Genomic DNA, 12,101 nt, shown 5'->3' on the forward strand with positions numbered 1-12,101 from the left:
TTACATGATGGCCACTGGCCATGGCTGATTGGTCCAGAGTAGGCCCAAGACGGATCAATGAGATTCTCTCTCCTGAAAACCTGACACTTGAAACATAGAGACACAGGTGAAAAAATTTCTGGAGCTGCGTTCCTTTGAGGGAAATCACAATTATTTTCCAGACCTGACTGTCCAATGTGGTAGCCGCTAGCCACAGGTGGCTACTGAGCACTTGAAAGGGGGCTAGTCTGAATTGAGATGTACTATAAGTGTAAATTACCAAATTTTAAAGACAAAATGTAAAATATCTCATTAATAAATTTTTATTTTGATTACATGTTGAAGGGATAATATTTTGGCTATATCAGGTCAAATAAAATACATGAAAATTAACTTCTCCTGTTTTCTTTCTTTCGCTTTTCGAGGTGGCACTATAAAAGGTGAGATGACATTTGTGGCTCCTCTTCTGGCTCTTGGACAGCAGCACTTTGGACAAAAGTTCAAAGCGAAGATTTTCTACCTTCTCCCCCCCGTCTCGGTCATTCAACTCTTCCTTCAACTATTTGAAAACTTCATAATGTTGCATATATGTGTGTGCACATGTGTGTGTATAAACGAGCTGGAGTTCATTTCTATTTCTTGCCACAAATTAAGTCATAGGATGTTGCAAGTGTTCAGGAAAGGATTAAACCACCTTGGATTCAACCTGATTAGAAAGGGGAAACCATGAATTAAACATGTGGATTGAACACGTGTATTTATCCCCACTCATCCCTGAGTTCACTAAAATTACCACATAGGGATTAAAAAAACAAGCAAACTCTATCAGGGCGCAGGGAAGACGAGAAGCAACAACATGCAGACAAGAGATGTCAACACAGTTTTTTTTTTTAATTTTTAATTTTTTTAATTTTAATTTTTTAATTTTTTTTTATTGATGTTTTAATGGTTTCTAACATTGTGAAATTTTGGGTTGTACATTTTGTTTGTCCATCACCCCATATATGACTCCCTTCACCCCTTGTGTCCACCCCCCATCCCCCACCCCCACTGCCCCTGGTAACCACAGTCCAGTTTTCTCTGTCCATGTGTTGGTTTATATTCCACATATGAGTGAGATCATACAGTGTTTGTCTTTCTCTTTCAGGCTTATTTCACTTAACATAATACGTTCCAGGCCCATCCATGTTGTTGCAAATGGGATGATTTTGTCTTTTTTTATGGCTGAGTAGTATTCCATTGTATATATATACCACATTTTCTTAATCCAATCGTCAGTCGAGGGACACTTAGGTTGCTTCCACTTCTTGGCTATGGTGAATAATGCTGCAATGAACATAGGGGTGCATAAGCCTCTTTGGATTGTTGATTTCATGTTCATTGGATAGATTCCCAGTAGTGGGATGGCTGGATCATAGGGCATCTCTATTTTTAATTTTTTGAGGAATCTCCATACCGTTTTCCATAGAGGCTGCACCAATTTGCATTCCCACCAGCTGTGTATGAGGGTTCCTTTTTCTCCACATCCTCTCCAACATTTGTTGTTTTTTGTCTTGGTGATTATAGCCATTCTAACGGGTGTGAGGTGGTATCTTAGTGTTGTTTTGATTTGCATTTCCCTGATGATTAGTGATGTTGAGCATCTTTTCATGTGCCTATTGGCCATCTGTATATCTTCCTTGGAGAAGTGTCTGTTCATTTCCTCTGCCCATTTTTTGATCGGGTTGTTTGTTTTTTTGTTGTTCAGTTGTGTGAGTTCTTTATATATTATGGAGATCAACCCCTTGTCAGATGTATGTTTTGCAAATATTCTCTCCCAGCTGGTTGGTTGTTTGTTCATCTTGATTCTGGTTTCATTTGTCTTATAAAAGCTCTTTAGTCTGATAAAGTCCCACTTGTTTATTTTTTCTTTAGTTTCCCTAGTCTGGGTAGGCATGTCATCCGAAAAGATTCCTTTAAAACCAATGTCAAATAGTGTGTTGCCTATATTTTCTTCTATGAGTTTTATAGTTTCAGGTCTCACCTTCAGGTCTTTGATCCATTTTGAGTTAATTTTTGTGAACGGCGATAGCACATGGTCCACTTTCATTCTTTTGCATGTGGCTGTCCAGTTTTCTCAACATCATTTATTGAAGAGACTTTCCTTTCTCCATTGAATGTTCTTAGCACCTTTGTCGAAAATTAGCTGTCCGTATATGTGTGGTTTTATTTCTGGGCTTTCAATTCTGTTTCATTGATCTGTGTGTCTGTTTTTGTGCCAGTACCATGCTGTTTTGATTACTATTGCTTTGTAGTATGTTTTGAAGTCAGGGATTGTGATGCCTCCTGCTTTGTTCTTTTTTCTTAGGATTTCTTTAGCTATTCGGGGTCTTTTGTTGCCCCATATAAATTTTAGTATTCTTTTTTCTATTTCTGTGAAGAATGTCATTGGGATTCTGATTGGGATTGCATTGAATCTGTAGATTGCTTTAGGTAATATAGACATTTTAACTATGTTTATTCTTCCAATCCACGTGCATGGGATATCTTTCCATTTCTTTATGTCATCATGGATTTCTTTCAATAATGTCTTGTAGTTCTCATTGTATAGGTCCTTCATCTCCTTGGTAAGATTTATTCCTAGGTATTTTATTCTTTTTGATGCAATTGTAAATGGTATTATCTTTTTGAGCTCTCTTTCTGTTAGTTCATTATTAGCATACAGAAATGCAACTGATTTTTGTAGATTGATTTTGTACCCTGCAACTTTGCTGTAGTTGTTGATTGTTTCTAATAGTTTTCCAACAGATTCTTTAGGGTTTTCTACATATACAATCATGTCATCTGCAAATAGTGAGAGTTTCACTTCTTCATCACCTATTTGGATTCCTTTTATTCCTTTTTCTTGCCTAATTGCTCTGGCCAAAACCTCCAGTACTATGTTGAACAGGAGTGGCGAGAGTGGGCAGCCCTGCCTCGTTCCTGTTCTCAGAGGAATGGCTTTCAGTCTTTCCCCGTTGAGTATGATGTTGGCTGTGGGTTTGTCATATATGGCCTTTATTATGTTGTGGTACTTTCCTTCTATTCCCATTTTATTGAGAGTTATTATCATAAATGGATGTTGTATCTTGTCAAATGCCTTCTCTGCGTCTATTGAGATGATCATGTGGATTTTATTCTTTGTTTTGTTGATGTGATGTATCACGTTGATTGATTTGTGGATGTTGAACCATCCCTGCGTCCCTGGTATAAATCCCACTTGATCATGGTGTATGATCTTTTTAATGTATTGTTGTATTCGGTTTGCCAATATTTTGTTGAGGATTTTTGCATCAATGTTCATCAGCGATATTGGCCTGTAATTTTCTTTCTTTGTATTGTCTTTGTCTGGTTTTGGTATCAGGGTGATGTTGGCCTCGTAGAATGATTTAGGAAGTGTTCCATCTTCCTCTATTTTTTGGAATAGTTTGAGAAGGATGGGTATTAAATCTTCTTTGAATGTTTGGTAAAATTCACCGGAGAAGCCATCTGGTCCTGGACTTTTATTTTTTGGGAGGTTTTTGATTACTATTTCAATCTCTTTACTTGTTATTGGTCTATTCAGATTCTCCATTTCTTCTTGGTTCAATTTTGGGAGGTTGTATAAGTCTAAGAATTTATCCATTTCTTCTAGATTGTCCAATTTGTTGGCATATAATTTCTCATAGTATTCTCTTATAATCCTCTGTATTTCCGTGGTATCCATTGTAATTTCTCCTCTTTCATTTCTAATTTTATTTACTTGAGCCTTTTCTCTTTTTTTCTTAGTAAGCCTGGCTAAGGGTTTGTCGATTTTGTTTATCTTCTCGAAGAACCAACTCTTTGTTTCATTAATCCTTTCTACTGTTTTTTTGGTCTCAATAGCATTTATTTCTGCTCTGATTTTTATTATTTCTCTCCTTCTGCTGGCTTTGGGCTTTGTTTGTTCTTCTTTTTCTAGTTCTGTTAGGTGTAATTTAAAGTTGCCTATTAGGGCTTTTTCTTGTTTGTTAAGGTGGGCTTGTATCGCTATGAGTTTCCCTCTCAGGACCGCTTTTGCTGCATCCCATATGGTTTGATATGGCATATTATCATTTTCGTTTGTTTCCAGATAGTTTTTGATTTCTCCTTTAATTTCATCAATGATCCATTGGTTGTTCAGTAGCATGTTGTTTAAGCTCCACATTTTTGTCACTTTCCCAGGTTTTTTTTCATGGTTCATTTCCAGTTTCATAGCCTTATGGTCTGAAAAGAGGCTTGTTATGATTTCAATCTTCTTAAATTTATTGAGGCTTGCTTTGTTTCCCAACATATGGTCTATCCTAGAGAATGTTCCATGCGCGCTTGAGAAGAATGTGTAGTCAGCTGTTTTTGGATGGAGTGCTCTGTATATGTCTACTAGGTCCATCTCGTCCAGTTTTTCATTTAATCTACTATTTCTTTATTGACTTTTTGTCTGTATGATCTATCCATTGTTGTAAGTGGGGTGTTAAGATCCCCTACTATTATTGTGTTGTTGTTGATGTCTCCTTTTAGGTTTGTTAATAGTTGCTTTATGTACATTGGTGCTCCTATGTTGGGTGCATATATATTTATGAGTGATATGTCTTCTTGATGGAGTGTCCCTTTTATCATTATATATTTCCCTTCTTTGTCTTTCTTAACCTGTTTTATCTTGAAGTCTACTTTGTCTGATATGAGTATGGCAACGCCTGCTTTCTTTTGTTTGCCATTAGCTTGGAGTATTGTCTTCCATCCCTTCATTCTGAGCCTGTGCTTGTCTTTAGTGCTAAGATGTGTTTCCTGAAGGCAGCATATTGTTGGGTCTTGCTTTTGAATCCATCCTGCCACTCTGTATCTTTTGATTGGAGAGTTCAATCCATTTACATTTAGGGTAATTATTGATATATGAGGGCTTAATGTTGCCGTTTTGTCACTTATTTTCTGGTTCTTTTGCATTTCCTTTGTTTCTTGTCCCATTTGTTTTGGACTGCCAATTCAGTTTGGTTGTTCTGTCTTATTACTCTTCTAGTTTTCTCTTTGTTTATCATATGTGGTTTTGTTTTGATTATTTTTTTAGTGGTTACCTTGAGGTTTGGGCAAAAAATCTTGTGTATGAGATAGTCCATTATCTGGTGGCCTCCTATTTCCTTATACTAAGTCAATTCAATCACTTTCCTCTTCCCCTTCTAAGTTGCTCTTGTTATACCTTATTCTATCTTGTGTTGTGGCTGTGTGTTTACAGTGATGAGGTTAAATTTATTTTTGGTGAGTTTCTTCCTTTGATCTTTGAATTTAGTATTTAAGTGGTTGCTAACCTATTCCGGTAAAGGTCAGCTCTGTTCTTTAAAGATTCCAGATTCTCCTTTATCTCCTCCATTGTGTTCTTCATCTCCATCAGCACTGATTGGTTTTTCTTTATGATTTCAATCTTTTTTGTGAAGAAATTCCTAATCTCATTGAATTGTTTGTCTGTGTTGTCTCGTATTTCATTGAGTGTTTTTGATAGCTATTTTGAAATCTCTGTCATTTAGATTATGGATTTCTGTGTCTTCTGGGTTGATTTCTGGGTGCTTGTCATTTTGTTTCTGGTCTGGTGATTTCATATATTTTTGCATTGTGGTTCCTGTGTTGGTTTTGTTTTTCCTCATCCTGGAAGTCTCTGGTTGCAATTTCCACCTGCCGCCACTGTCTGGTGGTAAAGGGCTGTGTAGTCTAAGCCCCCTGCGCTCTGCCCCGGTTTTTCTGCTGCGATCCGCCGTTTTGTTTTCTGGTTTTTTTTTTTTTTCCGCTGCGATCCACGGGTCCGGTCGTTTGATCAGGTCTGCCGCAGATCGCTTGGTTTGGTCTGCCGCGGATCGCTAGGTCTGGTCTGGTTGGTTGAGCTGCAGGGTCCGGTTTGCCGGGAGGGGGGAGCTCTCTCTTTTGCCCTCTGGGTCCCTGACGTGGGAGGCTTCTCATTTGCCCCTCTTTATCCGCTCTCTGGGCTGCTCAGATGTTGATGGTAGCCCTGTGGCTCTTCTGAGTCCTCTGTGCGGGAGTTTCCCACTGGCTGAGACTGTCGAAGAGCTACGGTTTCCCCGCCGAGGGCCGCCCCTCTCCCCTCTCTGGGAGCCATGCAGACCGGGATCGCTGATCTGATGGGGAGGGAGAGGAGTTCTCCTTACCTCTCCCCACTTCCTCCGGGGGCCCAGCACGTTCCGCTCTCAGATGTGCGGCAGTGTGGATCTTTCCACTCCAGTTTTTCACTGTCTGGGATTCCGTTGTTGGTCTGTGACTGTCCCTCTTGTTGTATCTTGTCGGGGGAAGAGTTCACGGGAAAGCTCACTCCGCCATGATGCTGACGTCACTCTCTTGAAAGATGGAAAGTAGATGGACAAGCGGGAATGGACTTAGTAGACCAGAAAAAGGTGAAACCAAATGTTGCAATGAGGGGCAGGGTTGTGGGGGAAGGCAAGGGAATAAAACAGAAGGAAGCTGATTTTTGCATCAGAACACTGGAAAAGCTCACAAATTAGAAGTACAAGAGACTGTTGAAGACAGGGGTGTATTAATTATCTACTGCTGAGTAACAAATTACCCCCCAAAACTTAGTAACTTAAAACAAATATAATCATTTACCATTTGTCATGGTTGCCGTAGGTCAGGAATTCACACAGGGCATTGTGAGGACATCTAGTCTGCTCCACGGTGTCTGGGGCTCAGCCAAAAGACTCAAAGTGGGGCTGGAGTCATCTGAAGGTTCATTCATTTACACATCTGGTGGTCAATGCTGGCTGTTGGCTGGTACCTTCGCTGGGGCTGTTGAGCAGAATACCCATGTGTGATGTTACCATGTTGCCTGGGCTTCCTCCCACTTGGGTTCCATGGCGAGCATCCCAAGAGAGAAGAAGGGGCCAAGATGAAGTCATATTACCTTCTATGACCTAGCTCGGAAGTCACAGACATCACTTTGCTGCATTCTATTGGTCAAGGCAGCTACAAAATTCCACCCAGATTCAAGAGGAGGGAATATAGTCCCCCACCTCTTACTGGAGGTGTGTCAACACCAGTTTGTAAAAAGTGCTTTTGGGGTGGGACATATATAGGTGTGGATATTTTGGAAAATATAATTTGCCACAGGGGTAAGAGGTGGGGCATGTTACATAGATATCCACATAAGGAAGGAGCAGTTAGAAACCCAGTCCTCTCCTCTGTCCCATGCTGTCCATCAACTCCTCCTGCCTAGCCCCAAGAATGAAGAATCTGAACCAGAGAATCTTTCTGTTCAGGGACAACAGGCACTGAAGAGGCCTTACCGGAAACGGGAATTGAACAAAAGTCTGCCAACTAATCCTAGCGCCCTCCTGCTGGGCTCCTAGGATGTTGACTGCCAGACCCATTATCTTGCAGGCAGGACATCAGAGGATTCTTTTCTGGAGAAATTCTCAACGTAAGAGAAAAGACGTATAGATATAAATATTCAGGGTTCCCCAGTGAAATGAAGAATGAGGTATTATAAAAAGGGATTATTCACAGATGAAAAAGGGAACTTCCAGTTCTAAAATGATGAAGTAGAGCCAATATTTCTTCTTTCTGATGTGAAATATCCAAAATCAACAAGGAGACCAAGAAACAGAAATTGAAATTCGTCATTGTCAATAAACCTGGGGGCCGGCATGGCGGCACAGTGGTTAAGTGCCCGCGCTCCGCTCCGGCGGCCCAGGGTTCGCAGGTTCGGATCCCGGGCGTGCAGTGACACACCGCTTGTCAAGCCATGCTGTGGCGGTGTCCCATATAAAGTAGAGGAAGATGGGTGCGGATGTTAGCCCAGGGCCAATCTTCTCAGCAAAAAAGAGGAGGTTTGGCATCGGATGTTAGCTCAGGGCTAATCTTCCTCACAAAAAAGTAAATAAATAATAATAATCATAAAAAAAAAAAAAGAAACCTAAGACTGCTCTGAAACCCAAAACCAAAATACGGGATTGGTACAGCCAGCGATCAATCCCAAATGCAAAAAAAAGTGTGGAGAGAGGATACTTGAAACTACAGAGATCAGAAAATAATCAGCATAGCATACTTCCCCAAATAAGTGCTGCATCCCGAGGTACTAAAACAACAGCAGGGAAGGGATGTACAGGCTGTTGGTAGCAACTTTCCTGGACCCTTTCAGTAGAAGTCTTGAGACACACTCCTTCCCATGTCTTTTACCCCCATCATTGGGATCACAGGGCACCCAGCTTCCTCAGACCTCCTTACCTCTGTGGATGAGGATCAAGAGAGATCCCCCGACCCCCATCCCTGTCTATACCCAGCATTCAGCCTGCTTTCACTACCTGTCTTGAATCCAGGATTTGAATCATTATGCCCTTTACTCACGTTTAAACCCTGGAGGCCCAGCTCACCCCTCATCTCCTGTACTCCAATCCCAGAAAGGCTCTGCACATTCCTTGTCCTGTCCTCTCTCCCCACCAGTGCCTAACCGTAAGACCTTTTTTTCTACTGTGCAACAACCAAATCCCCTGTATCCTCAACTTCTCTAAACAATCTTACGCCTCCTGCTCTAGTGGAAATCTGACTTTCCCCTGAGGACACTGCATCTCCTGCAGCCCTCTCAAGGATGGCTGTTTTCCCTCCCACACTGAGCTCCAGGCAAGGTAGGTGTCCTTCTTGCTCCTCATTGCTAAGTCCAGATCATTCTCCCTCTCTCCTCCCTAAATCTCAGCTTTAAATATCATCTATCAGCTTGTATCACCCACTACCCCACTGCTGCCGTCATCTTCTCTCCCTGGGACACCCCCATCCCCCTTATTTCTTGACAATTTTGGCCCTTGGCTCAAAATCATTCTCTCTGCCACTACTACTATCTTAATTCTGAGTGCTTTCAATATACATATAAGTGATCTTTCCAACCTCTGGCCTTTCACTTTCCTGAACTTCTCCAATGAGTTTGGCCTTCATTCTACCTCAGCCACTCACTCCTCTGGCCACACCCTAGACCTGCACTGCTTAGTGTGGGCCATGGACCAGTGCCAGCGGGCAAGCTCTCATTAGTGGTCCGGGTGAGATAAGCACAGACATTCTAAAGTAAGCATTTAGAAACTTTTATAGTAATATGACATTGGTGTGACATCCAAGCACAGTGCTTTTACGATCAGTGAACTTTGTATGTCTTTTTAAAAAAATTTCCATTTGTAGTAGTAGGAGTCTACGTGTGTGTGTGTGTGTGGTTTGTGACAGATTGGATGAGGGGAAGGAAGAAAAAACTCTAGTCCATCACCACAGCTGGCCTGAGAGACCCTGCCTAAACCTTGTCATTATGAATAACCGCTTCCATAACATAATTTCTATTTTCATGCATTCCACTTCTGACTACCATCCCTATTGTATCTCCAACAATTGTTTGACACACCAGAATCTAACCACCAATCCATTAATCTTGTCACTTTTCCACTCTCTCTCTTGCCCTTTGTCCCATCCTTATCCAGCTTACTTTTCATGACCAGTAATTACCATCAGACCCTGCCCTTCCTTATCCCTCTTTCACTTCATCATACTCACTTGGCAAAACCTCAAAATGGATTAAATCCACCTCTCCACCTGTTCTGGGTTCATGCCCATGGAGCTGAACAAGTTGGAGAAAAATATTTTAGTGCATGTCAAGAGCTTCAGTTGGATCCCTGATACTGCCCAGGATTCATAATAATTACAGCATACTATAGATGCTGTAATTAGTATCCATGCTCTTATCTAAAGCCAACTCTTCCCCTTGTACATAAGATCCCATCCTCTCTTGCTCATTCAAAGAAATCACTCCAGCAATTCTCGCCTTTCTTCCCCACACCATCAATGTTTCCCTCTCTACTGGGTCATTCTCATCTGGTCACAAGTATGCTGATGTTGATCATCCCTTAAAAAACGAAATAAAACAAAAAATTTCTCTTAATTTCACTTTTCCCATCATTTACTATTTTTTCTAGTTTTTCTAGTTTTATTGAGATATAATTGACAAATAACATCATATTAGCTTAAGGTGTACAAGGTAATTATTTGATATATATATATAACCACTCTGTGTCTTTACTTTGCAACCAAACTCCTCTGAAGGGTTGTCTACATTATTATCTTCAATTTCTTTCCCCATTATCTCTGAAATCCATTCTAATATGGCTTTTATGGCCACAGAGAAAACTCCTGAAGCAGTTATTTTCATGATCGTCAATAACCTCCACATAGACATAATCCAGTCTTAGTCCTCCTCTTCCTTGGACTACTAGCATTTGACATAGTTGATCACTTCCTCTCCTTCACTGGCTCTTGGGACATCCAGTCTCTTGGTTTTCTTTCTATCTTATTGGCCATTCTTTCTCAGTCACCTTTGCTGGTTCTTCATCTTCTCTTCAACTACTTCATGTTGGAGTGTCCTAGGACTCTGTCCTTGGTCTTCTCTATTTACACTTATTTCCTTGGTAATGTCATCTAATCACATGACCTCAAATTCCATGTAAATAAGAACTCCCAAATTTATATATACAAACAGATATATATCAATCAATCTCAAACTCAATCTCAAATTCCAGACTTGTGTATCAAATGCTTACTCAACATCTCCACTTAGATGTCTAGTACATAGCTCTCACTTACCATCTACAAACTGAACCATTGATCTTTGCCCACAAGTTCCTGTATCCACAGCCTTTCCCATCTCAGTGCGTGATGACCTAATCCTTCCAATTATTCAAGCCAAAAACCTTGGAGTCATCCTTGATGGTCTCCTTCTCTTGTATCCCACACCCAACCCACCAGACAATTGTGTTGGTTCCTTCTTCAAAACATATCTAGAATTCACCATTTAGCCCAGAGCTTAAAAGTACCCAATAACTAAAATGAAAAATTTACTAGAAGGATTAAACATCAGATTTGAGCAAGCAGAAGAAAGAATCAGTGAACTTGAAGATAGGTTAAGTCAGTGAAACAGAAAGAAAAAAGATTGAAGAAAAGTGAACAGAATCTGCAAGACTTCTGGGATATCATCAACCAGAACAACATACACCTTATGGGAGTCCCAGAAGGAGAAGAGAGAGAGAGAAAGGGGCAGAAAGGTTATCTGAAGAAATAATGACTGAGGTGACGTCAGCATCATGGCGGAGTGAGCTTTCCCGTGAATTCTTCCCCCACAAAATACAACAAAAGTAACAGCCACAGACCAACAACAGAATCCCAGACAGTGAAAAGCTGGAGCGGAGGGATCCACACTGCCGCACATCTGAGAGCAGAACGTGCTGGGCCCCCGGAGGAAGTGGGGAGAGGTAAGGAGAGCTCCGCTCCCTCCCCATCAGATCAGCGATCCGGTCCGCGCAGCTCCCAGAGAGGGGGGAGGGGCGGCCCTCGGCGGGAAACTGTAGCTCTTCGGGCTCTCTCAGCCAGTGGGAAACTCCCGCACAGAGGGCTCAGAGGAGCCACAGGGCTACCATCAACATCTGAGCAACCCAGAGAGCGGATAAAGAGGGGCAAACGAGAAGCCTCCCACGTCAGGGACCCAGAGGGCAAAAGAGAGAGCTCCCCCCTCCCCGCAACCTGGAGTCTGCAGCTCGAGCAGATCTAGCGGTCCGAGGCAGACCTGAATAAACTGGACTGGACCCGTGGATCGCAGTGGGGAAAAGAAACAAAACAAAACAAAACAAAACTGCGGATCGCAGCAGAAAAACTGGGGCAGAGCGCAGGGGGCTTAGACTACACAGCCCTTTACCACCAGACAGTGGCGGCAGGTGGAAATTGTAACCAGAGACTTCCAGGATGAGGAAAATGAAAACCAACACAGGAACCACAATGCAAAAATATATGAAATCACCAGACCAGAAACAAAATGACAAGCACCCAGAAATCAACCCCGAAGACACAGAAATCCATAAACTAAATGACAGAGATTTCAAAATAGCTATCATAAAAACACTCAACGAAATACGAGACAACACAGACAAACAATTAAATGAGATTAGGAGTTTCTTCACAAAAGAGATTGAAATCATAAAGAAAAACCTATCAGGGCTGATGGAGATGAAGAACACAATGGAGGAGATAAAGGAGAATCTGGAATCTTTAAAGAACAGAGCTGACAATATGGAGGAAAGAATTAGTACTTTAGA

General features: G+C 41.4%; 1 long non-coding RNA gene across 1 annotated transcript in view; it reads right to left on the reverse strand.

Moving 5' to 3' along the window:
• Positions 1-6,007: 6,007 nt before the first annotated feature.
• LOC131418715 (uncharacterized) overlaps positions 6,008-12,101 on the reverse strand; it is a 29,932-nt gene continuing 23,838 nt past the window's right edge. The window contains exons 2-3 of the long non-coding RNA XR_009222970.1: positions 6,598-6,777; positions 6,008-6,329 (exon numbers count right to left, since the gene is read on the reverse strand). This is a non-coding gene — a long non-coding RNA (uncharacterized LOC131418715). The remainder of the gene's footprint in view (positions 6,330-6,597; positions 6,778-12,101) is intronic.

This window comes from Diceros bicornis, chromosome 19 (assembly GCF_020826845.1).
Source record: "Diceros bicornis minor isolate mBicDic1 chromosome 19, mDicBic1.mat.cur, whole genome shotgun sequence".
NCBI lineage: Eukaryota > Metazoa > Chordata > Mammalia > Perissodactyla > Rhinocerotidae > Diceros > Diceros bicornis.